A 13,421-nucleotide genomic window follows, 5' to 3' on the forward strand; every position below is an offset into this window, starting at 1 on the left:
GCAAAATCAAAAAGGGCCACATTACAGAAAATTTCTAAAGGGGCAAAGTGTGTTAAAACGGCATGCCTGAAGGGTCTGTGCCTCAGTGTGAGGAGTTTTCGGAAAAAGGTGGAAGAATTAACTGTGTCTGTCTTCCACCACAAAACAGACCTTTCCTTTTTGCTTTCCTCCCTCCGAACTTTCTCTGCCTCTGCACCTGGTTTAAATCTGTTACATCTCGATCATTTTACAGTTCTGTTGAAAGTTGACAGACCTGAAACATTAACTCTGTTTCTCTCTCCACAGTTACTGCCTGACCTGCTGAGTATTTCCTGCAATTTCTGTTTTCTGTTATATAAAATAAAAAGGTTTGTGTTTTTAACTATTTTCTTGCTTCTCTTCCTAAACGGCTTAACGATACTTTTTAATGTCAATACAAAGTAACGTGTAACTCCTAGACATCCTCCCCTGCCCACCACTCCTCAACAGTATGGGGAGTGTGTTTGTGTAAAGCTGATCATAGAAAACATAGAAACATAGAAAATAGGTGCAGGAGCAGGCCATTCAGCCCTTCTAGCCTGCACCGCCATTCAATGAGTTCATGGCTGAACATGAAACTTCAGTACCCCCTTCCTGCTTTCTCGCCATAACCCTTGATCCCCCGAGTAGTAAGGACTTCATCTAACTCCCTTTTGAATATATTTAGTGAATTGGCCTCAACTACTTTCTGTGGTAGAGAATTCCACAGGTTCACCACTCTCTGGGTGAAGAAGTTTCTCCTCATCTCGGTCCTAAATGGCTTACCCCTTATCCTCAGACTGTGACCCCTGGTTCTGGACTTCCCCAACATTGGGAACATTCTTTCTGCATCTAACCTGTCTAAACCCGTCAGAATTTTAAACGTTTCTATGAGGTCCCCTCTCATTCTTCTGAACTCCAGTGAATACAATCCCAATTGATCCAATCTTTCTTGATAGGTCAGTCCCGCCATCCCGGGAATCAGTCTGGTGAACCTTCGCTGCACTCCCTCAATAGCAAGAATGTCCTTCCTCAAGTTAGGAGACCAAAACTGTACACAATACTCCAGGTGTGGCCTCACCAAGGCCCTGTACAACTGTAGCAACACCTCCCTGCCCCTGTATTCAAATCCCTTTATCAATCGATCATCATCAAATATTGAAGACCATCAATTTTAAACGTGTTGAGCAATTCGGACCCTCTTTAGAAGCGTTTGGATTTTAATACGGTTGGGACTTATTTAGAGGAGGCGAAAACTGATTTTTGCCTGTTTCTTCCGAAATCATCTTCGAAACTTAGGAGGAAACGTGTTTTCAAAGCTTCATTTTGTGAAAGGTTCATTAAAAATCTTAAACTGTTTCGAGTCTGGTTGTAGCATTGTGAGAATAAACTGCTCCAAGTTGCTCTGTCCCACTTCAATGCTGTCGTTAAACACTCAACAAGAATAATAAAATAAACGGATTCCAAACAGCGCTCAAATAAGAAGGTGAATAAAGTGGTGAAACTTCCTAAGAAGGCGGTGAACTTATCTACCCTCAGACTTGGTGATGAGTTGGGATCAGTTTTGCAGAAGTTGTTTACTCTTTGTCTGCTGCCGTTCCCTCCGTCTCTCACAGACTCTGAGATACAAACTGGTCCACAAACCTTATCCCGTCTCTCGTAACATTATTGGAATAACCCGGAGAAACACTTTCAAAAAGGGGACCAGAAGCTCGCAAAATGTAACTGGACCTGAGCTGGGGACTCCGTGAGCCTCAGGATTGTTGTATTTATCCTCCTCCCAGCAGTCACACAACATGTGCTGCACCTTCACCTGTGTTGTTCCAGATGAGCAGAAATTTTCTCCAATTGAATATTTGGAAGACCAAAGCCATTGTTTTCAGTCCCCGCCACAAACTCCGTTCCCTAGCTCCTGAGTCCATCCCTTTCCCCATCTACTGTCTGAGACTGAACCAAGCTATTCGCAACCTTGCTGTTACATGTGATCCTGAAATAAGCTTTCCACCACATATCTGCAGCATAACTAAGACCACCAATTTCCAACTCCGTAACATCGCCCGAGACCGCCGCTTGCCTCAGCTCATCCGCTGCTGAAACCTTCGTCCGTTCCTCCATTACCTCTAGACATGACTATTCCAACACACCCCTGGTAGGCCACCCACATTCTACCCGATGTACACTAGAGTTAATCCGAAACTGTGATACCCATGACACAACTCGCAGCAAATTCCTGTCACCCATCTCCCCTGTGCTCGCTGAACGACATTGGCTCCCGGTTAAACAACGCCTCGATTTCAAAATCCTCATTCTTGTTTTAAAATCCCTCCATTGCCCTTAGCCCTCTCCATCTATGTAACCTCCTCCACTCCACAAACCTAGAGATGTCTGCAACCCGCTAATTCTGCTCTCTTGGACTTCCCCGATTATAATCGCTCCACCATTGGTGACCATGACTTCTGTTGCCTGGGCCCCAACTCTGGAATTTGTCGCTAATCCTCTCCACCTCCCGACCTTTTTATCCCCTTAAAGATGTTCCTTATAACCTTCCTCTTGATCTCTTGCACTACTTTCTACTTGTGTGGTTCAGTGTCAAGTTTGTTTATTCCACAATACACATATGGAGCACCTTGGGATGTTTCGCCATGTTAAAGTCACTATATCAATATAAGGTGTTGTTGTAGGCCCAAAATGTGACCACTGTACAGTCCCCGGGAATGGACGAGACAAACCTCAGTCTCTCCACTCTCTCTCTCACCCTCTCTTTCCCCCCTCTTTTGCAGTCTATCTCTCTCTCTTCATTTCAGTATGACACTGTCTCGCAGTCTCCCTCGCTCCATCTGTCCCTCTCCCCCTCTCTCTCTGTCACTGTATGTCTGTCTGTGTCTGCCACTGTTTCTCTCAGTCTCTCTCTCACTCACACCACTATTTTCTGTCACTCACCCTCTTTCTCCCTGTCTCTGTATGTCTGTCTGTGCCTCTGTCACTGTTTCTCTCAGTCTCTCTCTCACTCAAACCATTATCTCTCTGTTCCTCTCTCTCTCTGTCCCTGTCACTGTATGTCTGTCTGTGTCTCTGTCACTGTTTCCCTCAGTCTCTCTCTCACTGACACCAGTATCTCTCTGTCCCTCTCTCTCTGTCACTGTATGTCTGTCCGTGTCTCTGTCACTGTTTCGCTCAGTCTCTCTCTCATTCACACCACTATCTATCTGTCCCTCACTCTCTCTCTCCCTGTCTCTGTATGTCTGTCTGTGCATCTGTCACTGTTTCTCTTAGTCTCTCTCTCACTCACACCACTATCTCTCTGTCCCTCTCTCTCTCTCTCTGTCACTGTATGTCTGTCTGTGTCTCTTTCTCTGTTTCTCTCAGTCTCTCTCTCACGCACACCACTATCTCTCTGTCCATCTCCCTCTCTCTCTGTCACTGTATGGCTGTATGTGTCTCTGTCACTGTTTCTCTCAGTCTCTCTCTTACTCTCTCACTCACACCATTATCTCTCTGTCCCTCTCTCGCTCTCTCTGTCATTGTATGTCTGTCTGTGTCTCTGTCTCTGTTTCTCTCAGTCTCTCTCTCACTCACACCATTATTACTCTGTCCCTCTCTCTCTCTGTCACTGTATCTCTGTCTTTGTCTCTGTCACTGTTTCTCTCAGTCTCTCTCTCACTCACACCACTATATCTCTGTCCCTCTCTCTCTCTCTCTCTCCCTGTCTCTGTATGTCTCTCTGTGCCTCTGTCACTGTTTCTCTCAGTCTCTCTCTCACTCACACCATTATCTCTCTGTTCCTCTCTCTCTCTGTCCCTGTCATTGTATGTCTGTCTGTGTCTCTGTCACTGTTTCTCTCAGTCTCGCTCTCACTCACACCACTATATCTGTGTCCCTCACTCTCTGTCACTGTATGTCTGTCTGTGTCTCTGTCACTGTTTCGCTCAGTCTCTCTCTCACTCACACCACTATATCTCTGTCCCTCACTCTCTCTCTCCGTCTCTGTATGTCTGTCTGTGTCTCAGTCAATGTTTCACTCAGTATCTCTCTCACTCACACCACTATCTCTCTGCCCCCCCTATCTCTCTCTGTCACTGTATGTCCTTCTGTGTCTCTGTCTCTGTTTCTCTCCGTCTCTCTCTCTCACACCACTAATTCTCTGTCCTTCTCCCTCTCTCTCTCTGTCACTGTATGTCTGTCTGTGTCTCTGTTTCTGTTTCTCTCAATCTGTCTCTCACTTTCACCACTATCTCTCTGTCCCTCTCTCTCTATATCACTGTATGTCTGTCTGTGTCTCTCTTTCTCTCAGTCTCTCTCTCACTCACATCATTATTACTCTGTCCCTCTCTCTCTCTGTCACTGTATGTCTGTCTGTGTCTCTGTCACTGTTTCTCTCATTCACGCTCTCACTCACACCACTATCTCTCTGTCCCTCTCTCTCACTCTCTCCCTGTCACTGTATGTCTGTCTGTGTCTCTATCTCTGTTTCTCTCAGTCTGTCTCTCACTCACACCACTATCTCTCTGTCCCTTTCTCTCTCTGTCACTGTATTTCTGTCTGTGTCTCTGTCGCTGTTTCTCTCAGTCTCTCTCTCACTCACACCACTATCTCTCTGTCCCTCTCCCTCTCTCTGTTACTGTCTGTATGTCTGTGTCTCTGTCTCTGTTTCTCTCATTTTCTCTCTCACTCACACCACTATCTCTCTGTCCCTCTCTCTCTCTCTGCACTGTGTGTCTGTCTGTGTCTATGTCTCTGTTTTTCTCAGTCTCTCTCTCACTCACACCATTATCTCTCTGCCCCTCTCTCCCTTTGTCACTGTATGTCTGTCTCTGTCTCTGTCCCTGTTTCTCTCAGTCTCTCTCTCACTCACACCACTATCTCTCTGTCCCCCGCTATCTCTGTCACTGTATGTCTGTTTGTGTCTCTGTCATTGATTCTCTCAGTCTCTCTCTCTCACTCACACTACTATCTCGCTATCCCTCTCCCTCTCTCTCTGTCACTGTATGTCTGTCTGTGTTTCTGTCTCTGTTTCTCTCAATCTCTCTCTCACTCACACTACTATCTCTCTATCCCTCTCCCTCTCTCTCTATCACTGTATGTCTGTCTGTGTTTCTGTCTCAGTTATCGCAGTCTCTCTCACACTCACACCACTATATTTCAGTCCCTCTCCCTCTCTCTCTGTCATTGAATGTCTGTCAGTGTCTCTGTCACTGTTTCTCTCAGTCTCTCTCTCTCTCACCACTATTACTCTGTCCCTCGATATCTCTCTCTCTGCCATTGTATGTTCGTCTGTGTCTCTGTCTCTGTCTCTGTGTCTCTCAGTCTGTCTCTCACACACACCACTATCTCTCTGTCCCTCTCTCTCTGTCACTGTATGTCTGTCTGTGTCTCTGTCTCTGGTTCTCTCATTCTCTCTCTCACTCACACCACTATCTCTCTGTCTCTCTCTCTCTCTCTCACTCTGTCTGTCACTGTATGTCTGTCTGTGTCACTGTCTCTGTTTCTCTGCCTCTCTCTCACTCACACCTCTATCTCTCTGTCCCTCTCTCTCTCCCTGTCACACTATGTCTGTCTGTGTCACTGTCACTGTTTCTCTCAGTCTCTCTCTCACTCACACCACTATCTCTCTGTCCCCCGCTATCTCTCTGTCACTGTATGTCTGTCTGTGTCTCTGTTTCTCTCATTCACGCTCTCACTCACACCACTATCTCTCTGTCCCTCTCTCTCTCGCTCACTCTCTCCTTGTCAATGTATGTCCGTCTGTGTCTCTGTGTCTGTTCCTCTCAGTCTCTCTCTCACTCACACCACTATTACTCTGTCCCTCTCCCTCTCTCTCTCTTTCACTGTATGTCTGTCTCTGTCTCTGTCTCTGTTTCTCTCAGTCTCTCTCTCACTCACACCACTATCTCTCTGTTCCTCTCCCTCTCTCTCTGTCACTGTATTTCTGTATGTGTCTCTGTCACTGTTTCTCTCAGTCGCTCTCTCTCTCACACCACTAACTCTCTGTATCTCCCTCTCTCTCTGTCACTGAATGTCTGTCTGTGTCTCTGTCTCTGTTTCTCTCACTCTCTCTCACTCACACCACTATTACTCTGTCCCTCGATATCTCTCTCTCTGCCATTGTTTGTTTGTCTGTGTCTCGATCTCTGTCTCTGTGTCTCTCAGTCTGTCTCTCACACACACCAGTATCTCTCTGATCCTCTCCCTCTCTCTCTGTCACTGCATGTATGTCTGTGTCTCTGTCTCTGGTTCTCTCACTCTCTCTCACTCACACCACTATTATTCTGCCCCTCTCTCTCTCTGTCACTGTATGTCTGTCTGTGTCACTGTCTCTGTTTCTCTGCCTCTCTCTCACTCACACCACTATCTCTCTGTCCATCTCTCTCTCCCAGTCACTGTATGTCTGTCTGTGTCACTGTCACTGTTTCTCTCAGTCTCTCTCTGACTCACACCACTATCTCTCTGTCCCCCGCTATCTCTCTGTCACTGTAAGTCTGTCTGTGTCTCTGTTTCTCTCATTCTCGCTCTCACTCACACTATATCTCTCTGTCCCTCTCTTTCTCTCTCACTCTCTCCTTGTCACTATATGTCTGTCTGTGTCTCTGTCTCTGTTTCTCTCAGTCTGTCTTTCATTCACACCACTATCTCTCTGTCTCTGTCTCTCTCTCTGTCACTGTATGTCTGTCTGTGTCTCTGTCACTGTTTCTCTCATTCTCTCTCTCACACACACCACTATCTCTCTGTCCCTCTCTCTCTCTCTCTCACGCTGTCTGTCACTGTATGTCTGTCTGTGTCTCTGCCTCTGTTTCTCTGTCTCTCTCTCACTCACACCACTATCTTTCTGTCCCTCTCCATCTCCCTGTCACTGTATGTCTGTCTGTGTCTCTGTCTCTCTCAGTGTCTCTCTCACTCACACCACTATCTCTCTGTCCCTCTCTCTCTGTCACTCTATGTCTGTCTGTGTCTCTGTCACTGTTTCTCTCAGTCTTTCTCTCACACACACGACCATCTCTCTGTGCCTCTCTCTCTCTCTCTGTCAATGAACGTCTGTCTGTGTCTCTGTCACTGTTTCTCTCAGTCTCTCTCTCTCACTCACACCACTATCTCTCTGTCCCTCTCCCTCTCTCTCCCTGTCACTGTATGTCTGTCTGTGTCTCTGTCTCTGTTTCTCTCAGTCTCTCTCTCACTCACACCACTATCTCTCTGTCCCTCTCCCTCTCTCTCTGTCACTGTATGTCTGTCTTTGTCTCTGTCTCTGTTTCTCTCCGTCTCTCTCTCTCACACCACTAATTCTCTGTCCTTCTCCCTCTCTCTCTCTGTCACTGTATGTCTGTCTGTGTCTCTGTTTCTGTTTCTCTCAATCTGTCTCTCACTTTCACCACTATCTCTCTGTCCCTCTCTCTCTATATCACTGTATGTCTGTCTGTGTCTCTCTTTCTCTCAGTCTCTCTCTCACTCACATCATTATTACTCTGTCCCTCTCTCTCTCTGTCACTGTATGTCTGTCTGTGTCTCTGTCACTGTTTCTCTCATTCACGCTCTCACTCACACCACTATCTCTCTGTCCCTCTCTCTCACTCTCTCCCTGTCACTGTATGTCTGTCTGTGTCTCTATCTCTGTTTCTCTCAGTCTGTCTCTCACTCACACCACTATCTCTCTGTCCCTTTCTCTCTCTGTCACTGTATTTCTGTCTGTGTCTCTGTCGCTGTTTCTCTCAGTCTCTCTCTCACTCACACCACTATCTCTCTGTCCCTCTCCCTCTCTCTGTTACTGTCTGTATGTCTGTGTCTCTGTCTCTGTTTCTCTCATTTTCTCTCTCACTCACACCACTATCTCTCTGTCCCTCTCTCTCTCTCTGCACTGTGTGTCTGTCTGTGTCTATGTCTCTGTTTTTCTCAGTCTCTCTCTCACTCACACCATTATCTCTCTGCCCCTCTCTCCCTTTGTCACTGTATGTCTGTCTCTGTCTCTGTCCCTGTTTCTCTCAGTCTCTCTCTCACTCACACCACTATCTCTCTGTCCCCCGCTATCTCTGTCACTGTATGTCTGTTTGTGTCTCTGTCATTGATTCTCTCAGTCTCTCTCTCTCACTCACACGACTATCTCGCTATCCCTCTCCCTCTCTCTCTGTCACTGTATGTCTGTCTGTGTTTCTGTCTCTGTTTCTCTCAATCTCTCTCTCACTCACACTACTATCTCTCTATCCCTCTCCCTCTCTCTCTATCACTGTATGTCTGTCTGTGTTTCTGTCTCAGTTATCGCAGTCTCTCTCACACTCACACCACTATATTTCAGTCCCTCTCCCTCTCTCTCTGTCACTGAATGTCTGTCAGTGTCTCTGTCACTGTTTCTCTCATTCTCTCTCTCTCTCACCACTATTACTCTGTCCCTCGATATCTCTCTCTCTGCCATTGTATGTTCGTCTGTGTCTCTGTCTCTGTCTCTGTGTCTCTCAGTCTGTCTCTCCCACACACCACTATCTCTCTGTCCCTCTCCCTCTCTCTCTGTCACTGTATGTCTGTCTGTGTCTCTGTCTCTGGTTCTCTCATTCTCTCTCTCACTCACACCACTATCTCTCTGTCTCTCTCTCTCTCTCTCACTCTGTCTGTCACTTTATGTCTGTCTGTGTCACTGTCTCTGTTTCTCTGCCTCTCTCTCACTCACACCACTATCTCTCTGTCCCTCTCTCTCTCCCTGTCACACTATGTCTGTCTGTGTCACTGTCACTGTTTCTCTCAGTCTCTCTCTCACTCACACCACTATCTCTCTGTCCCCCGCTATCTCTCTGTCACTGTATGTCTGTCTGTGTCTCTGTTTCTCTCATTCACGCTCTCACTCACACCACTATCTCTCTGTCCCTCTCTCTCTCGCTCACTCTCTCCTTATCAATGTATGTCCGTCTGTGTCTCTGTCTCTGTTCCTCTCAGTCTCTCTCTCACTCACACCACTATTACTCTGTCCCTCTCCCTCTCTCTCTCTTTCACTGTATGTCTGTCTCTGTCTCTGTCTCTGTTTCTCTCAGTCTCTCTCTCACTCACACCACTATCTCTCTGTTCCTCTCCCTCTCTCTCTGTCACTGTATTTCTGTATGTGTCTCTGTCACTGTTTCTCTCAGTCGCTCTCTCTCTCACACCACTAACTCTCTGTATCTCCCTCTCTCTCTGTCACTGAATGTCTGTCTGTGTCTCTGTCTCTGTTTCTCTCACTCTCTCTCACTCACACCACTATTACTCTGTCCCTCGATATCTCTCTCTCTGCCATTGTTTGTTTGTCTGTGTCTCGATCTCTGTCTCTGTGTCTCTCAGTCTGTCTCTCACACACACCAGTATCTCTCTGTCCCTCTCCCTCTCTCTCTGTCACTGCATGTATGTCTGTGTCTCTGTCTCTGGTTCTCTCACTCTCTCTCACTCACACCACTATTACTCTGCCCCTCTCTCTCTCTCTGTCACTGTATGTCTGTCTGTGTCACTGTCTCTGTTTCTCTGCCTCTCTCTCACTCACACCACTATCTCTCTGTCCATCTCTCTCTCCCAGTCACTGTATGTCTGTCTGTGTCACTGTCACTGTTTCTCTCAGTCTCTCTCTCACTCACACCACTATCTCTCTGTCCCCCGCTATCTCTCTGTCACTGTAAGTCTGTCTGTGTCTCTGTTTCTCTCATTCTCGCTCTCACTCACACAATATCTCTCTGTCCCTCTCTTTCTCTCTCACTCTCTCCTTGTCACTATATGTCTGTCTGTGTCTCTGTCTCTGTTTCTCTCAGTATGTCTTTCATTCACACCACTATCTCTCTGTCTCTCTCTCTCTCTGTCAACGTATGTCTGTCTGTGTCTCTGTCACTGTTTCTCTCATTCTCTCTCTCACACACACCACTATCTCTCTGTCCCTCTCTCTCTCTCTCTCACGCTGTCTGTCACTGTATGTCTGTCTGTGTCTCTGTCTCTGTTTCTCTGTCTCTCTCTCACTCACACCACTATCTTTCTGTCCCTCTCCATCTCCCTGTCACTGTATGTCTGTCTGTGTCTCTGTCTCTCTCAGTGTCTCTCTCACTCACACCACTATCTCTCTGTCCCTCTCTCTCTGTCACTCTACGTCTGTCTGTGTCTCTGTCACTGTTTCTCTCAGTCTTTCTCTCACACACACGACCATCTCTCTGTCCCTCTCTCTCTCTCTCTGTCAATGAACGTCTGTCTGTGTCTCTGTCACTGTTTCTCTCAGTCTCTCTCTCTCACTCACACCACTATCTCTCTGTCCCTCTCCCTCTCTCTCCCTGTCACTGTATGTCTGTCTGTGTCTCTGTCTCTGTTTCTCTCATTTTCTCTCTCACTCACACCACTATCTCTCTGTCCCTCTCTCTCTCTCTGCACTGTGTGTCTGTCTGTGTCTATGTCTCTGTTTTTCTCAGTCTCTCTCTCACTCACACCATTATCTCTCTGCCCCTCTCTCCCTTTGTCACTGTATGTCTGTCTCTGTCTCTGTCCCTGTTTCTCTCAGTCTCTCTCTCACTCACACCACTATCTCTCTGTCCCCCGCTATCTCTGTCACTGTATGTCTGTTTGTGTCTCTGTCATTGATTCTCTCAGTCTCTCTCTCTCACTCACACGACTATCTCGCTATCCCTCTCCCTCTCTCTCTGTCACTGTATGTCTGTCTGTGTTTCTGTCTCTGTTTCTCTCAATCTCTCTCTCACTCACACTACTATCTCTCTATCCCTCTCCCTCTCTCTCTATCACTGTATGTCTGTCTGTGTTTCTGTCTCAGTTATCGCAGTCTCTCTCACACTCACACCACTATATTTCAGTCCCTCTCCCTCTCTCTCTGTCACTGAATGTCTGTCAGTGTCTCTGTCACTGTTTCTCTCATTCTCTCTCTCTCTCACCACTATTACTCTGTCCCTCGATATCTCTCTCTCTGCCATTGTATGTTCGTCTGTGTCTCTGTCTCTGTCTCTGTGTCTCTCAGTCTGTCTCTCCCACACACCACTATCTCTCTGTCCCTCTCCCTCTCTCTCTGTCACTGTATGTCTGTCTGTGTCTCTGTCTCTGGTTCTCTCATTCTCTCTCTCACTCACACCACTATCTCTCTGTCTCTCTCTCTCTCTCTCACTCTGTCTGTCACTTTATGTCTGTCTGTGTCACTGTCTCTGTTTCTCTGCCTCTCTCTCACTCACACCACTATCTCTCTGTCCCTCTCTCTCTCCCTGTCACACTATGTCTGTCTGTGTCACTGTCACTGTTTCTCTCAGTCTCTCTCTCACTCACACCACTATCTCTCTGTCCCCCGCTATCTCTCTGTCACTGTATGTCTGTCTGTGTCTCTGTTTCTCTCATTCACGCTCTCACTCACACCACTATCTCTCTGTCCCTCTCTCTCTCGCTCACTCTCTCCTTATCAATGTATGTCCGTCTGTGTCTCTGTCTCTGTTCCTCTCAGTCTCTCTCTCACTCACACCACTATTACTCTGTCCCTCTCCCTCTCTCTCTCTTTCACTGTATGTCTGTCTCTGTCTCTGTCTCTGTTTCTCTCAGTCTCTCTCTCACTCACACCACTATCTCTCTGTTCCTCTCCCTCTCTCTCTGTCACTGTATTTCTGTATGTGTCTCTGTCACTGTTTCTCTCAGTCGCTCTCTCTCTCACACCACTAACTCTCTGTATCTCCCTCTCTCTCTGTCACTGAATGTCTGTCTGTGTCTCTGTCTCTGTTTCTCTCACTCTCTCTCACTCACACCACTATTACTCTGTCCCTCGATATCTCTCTCTCTGCCATTGTTTGTTTGTCTGTGTCTCGATCTCTGTCTCTGTGTCTCTCAGTCTGTCTCTCACACACACCAGTATCTCTCTGTCCCTCTCCCTCTCTCTCTGTCACTGCATGTATGTCTGTGTCTCTGTCTCTGGTTCTCTCACTCTCTCTCACTCACACCACTATTACTCTGCCCCTCTCTCTCTCTCTGTCACTGTATGTCTGTCTGTGTCACTGTCTCTGTTTCTCTGCCTCTCTCTCACTCACACCACTATCTCTCTGTCCATCTCTCTCTCCCAGTCACTGTATGTCTGTCTGTGTCACTGTCACTGTTTCTCTCAGTCTCTCTCTCACTCACACCACTATCTCTCTGTCCCCCGCTATCTCTCTGTCACTGTAAGTCTGTCTGTGTCTCTGTTTCTCTCATTCTCGCTCTCACTCACACAATATCTCTCTGTCCCTCTCTTTCTCTCTCACTCTCTCCTTGTCACTATATGTCTGTCTGTGTCTCTGTCTCTGTTTCTCTCAGTATGTCTTTCATTCACACCACTATCTCTCTGTCTCTCTCTCTCTCTGTCAACGTATGTCTGTCTGTGTCTCTGTCACTGTTTCTCTCATTCTCTCTCTCACACACACCACTATCTCTCTGTCCCTCTCTCTCTCTCTCTCACGCTGTCTGTCACTGTATGTCTGTCTGTGTCTCTGTCTCTGTTTCTCTGTCTCTCTCTCACTCACACCACTATCTTTCTGTCCCTCTCCATCTCCCTGTCACTGTATGTCTGTCTGTGTCTCTGTCTCTCTCAGTGTCTCTCTCACTCACACCACTATCTCTCTGTCCCTCTCTCTCTGTCACTCTATGTCTGTCTGTGTCTCTGTCACTGTTTCTCTCAGTCTTTCTCTCACACACACGACCATCTCTCTGTCCCTCTCTCTCTCTCTCTGTCAATGAACGTCTGTCTGTGTCTCTGTCACTGTTTCTCTCAGTCTCTCTCTCTCACTCACACCACTATCTCTCTGTCCCTCTCCCTCTCTCTCCCTGTCACTGTATGTCTGTCTGTGTCTCTGTCTCTGTTTCTCTCAGTCTCTCTCTCACTCACACCACTATCTCTCTGTCCTTCTCCCTCTCTCTCTGTCACTGTATGTCTGTCTTTGTCTCTGTCACTGTTTCTCTCAGTCTCTCTCTCACTCACACCACTATCTCTCTGTCCCTCTCCCTCTCTCTCTCTGTCACTGCATGTCTGACTGTGTCTCTGTCTCTGTCTCACTCACACCACTATCACTCTGTCCCTCTCCTTCTCTCTCTCTTTCACTGTATGTCTGCCTGTGTCTCTGTCTCTGTTTCTCTCAGTCTCTCTCTCACTCACAACGCTATCTCACTGTCCCCCACTCTCTCTCTGTCACTGTCTGTGTCTCTGTTTCTCTCAGTCTCTCTCTCACTCACACTACTATCTCACTATCCCTCTCCCTCTCTCTCTGTCTCTGTCAATGTATGTCTGTCTGTGTTTCTGTCTCTGTTTCTTTCAGCCTCTCTCTCACTCACACCACTATCTCTCTGTCCCCCGCTATCTCTCTCCCACTGTATGTCTGCCTGTGTTTCTGTCTGTTTCTCTCATTCTCGCTCCCACTCACACCACTATCTCTCTGTCCCTCTCTCTCTCTCTAAGTCTCTCCTTGTCACTGTATGTCTGTCTGTGTGTCTGT

This window comes from Pristiophorus japonicus, unplaced genomic scaffold (assembly GCF_044704955.1).
Source record: "Pristiophorus japonicus isolate sPriJap1 unplaced genomic scaffold, sPriJap1.hap1 HAP1_SCAFFOLD_47, whole genome shotgun sequence".
NCBI lineage: Eukaryota > Metazoa > Chordata > Chondrichthyes > Pristiophoridae > Pristiophorus > Pristiophorus japonicus.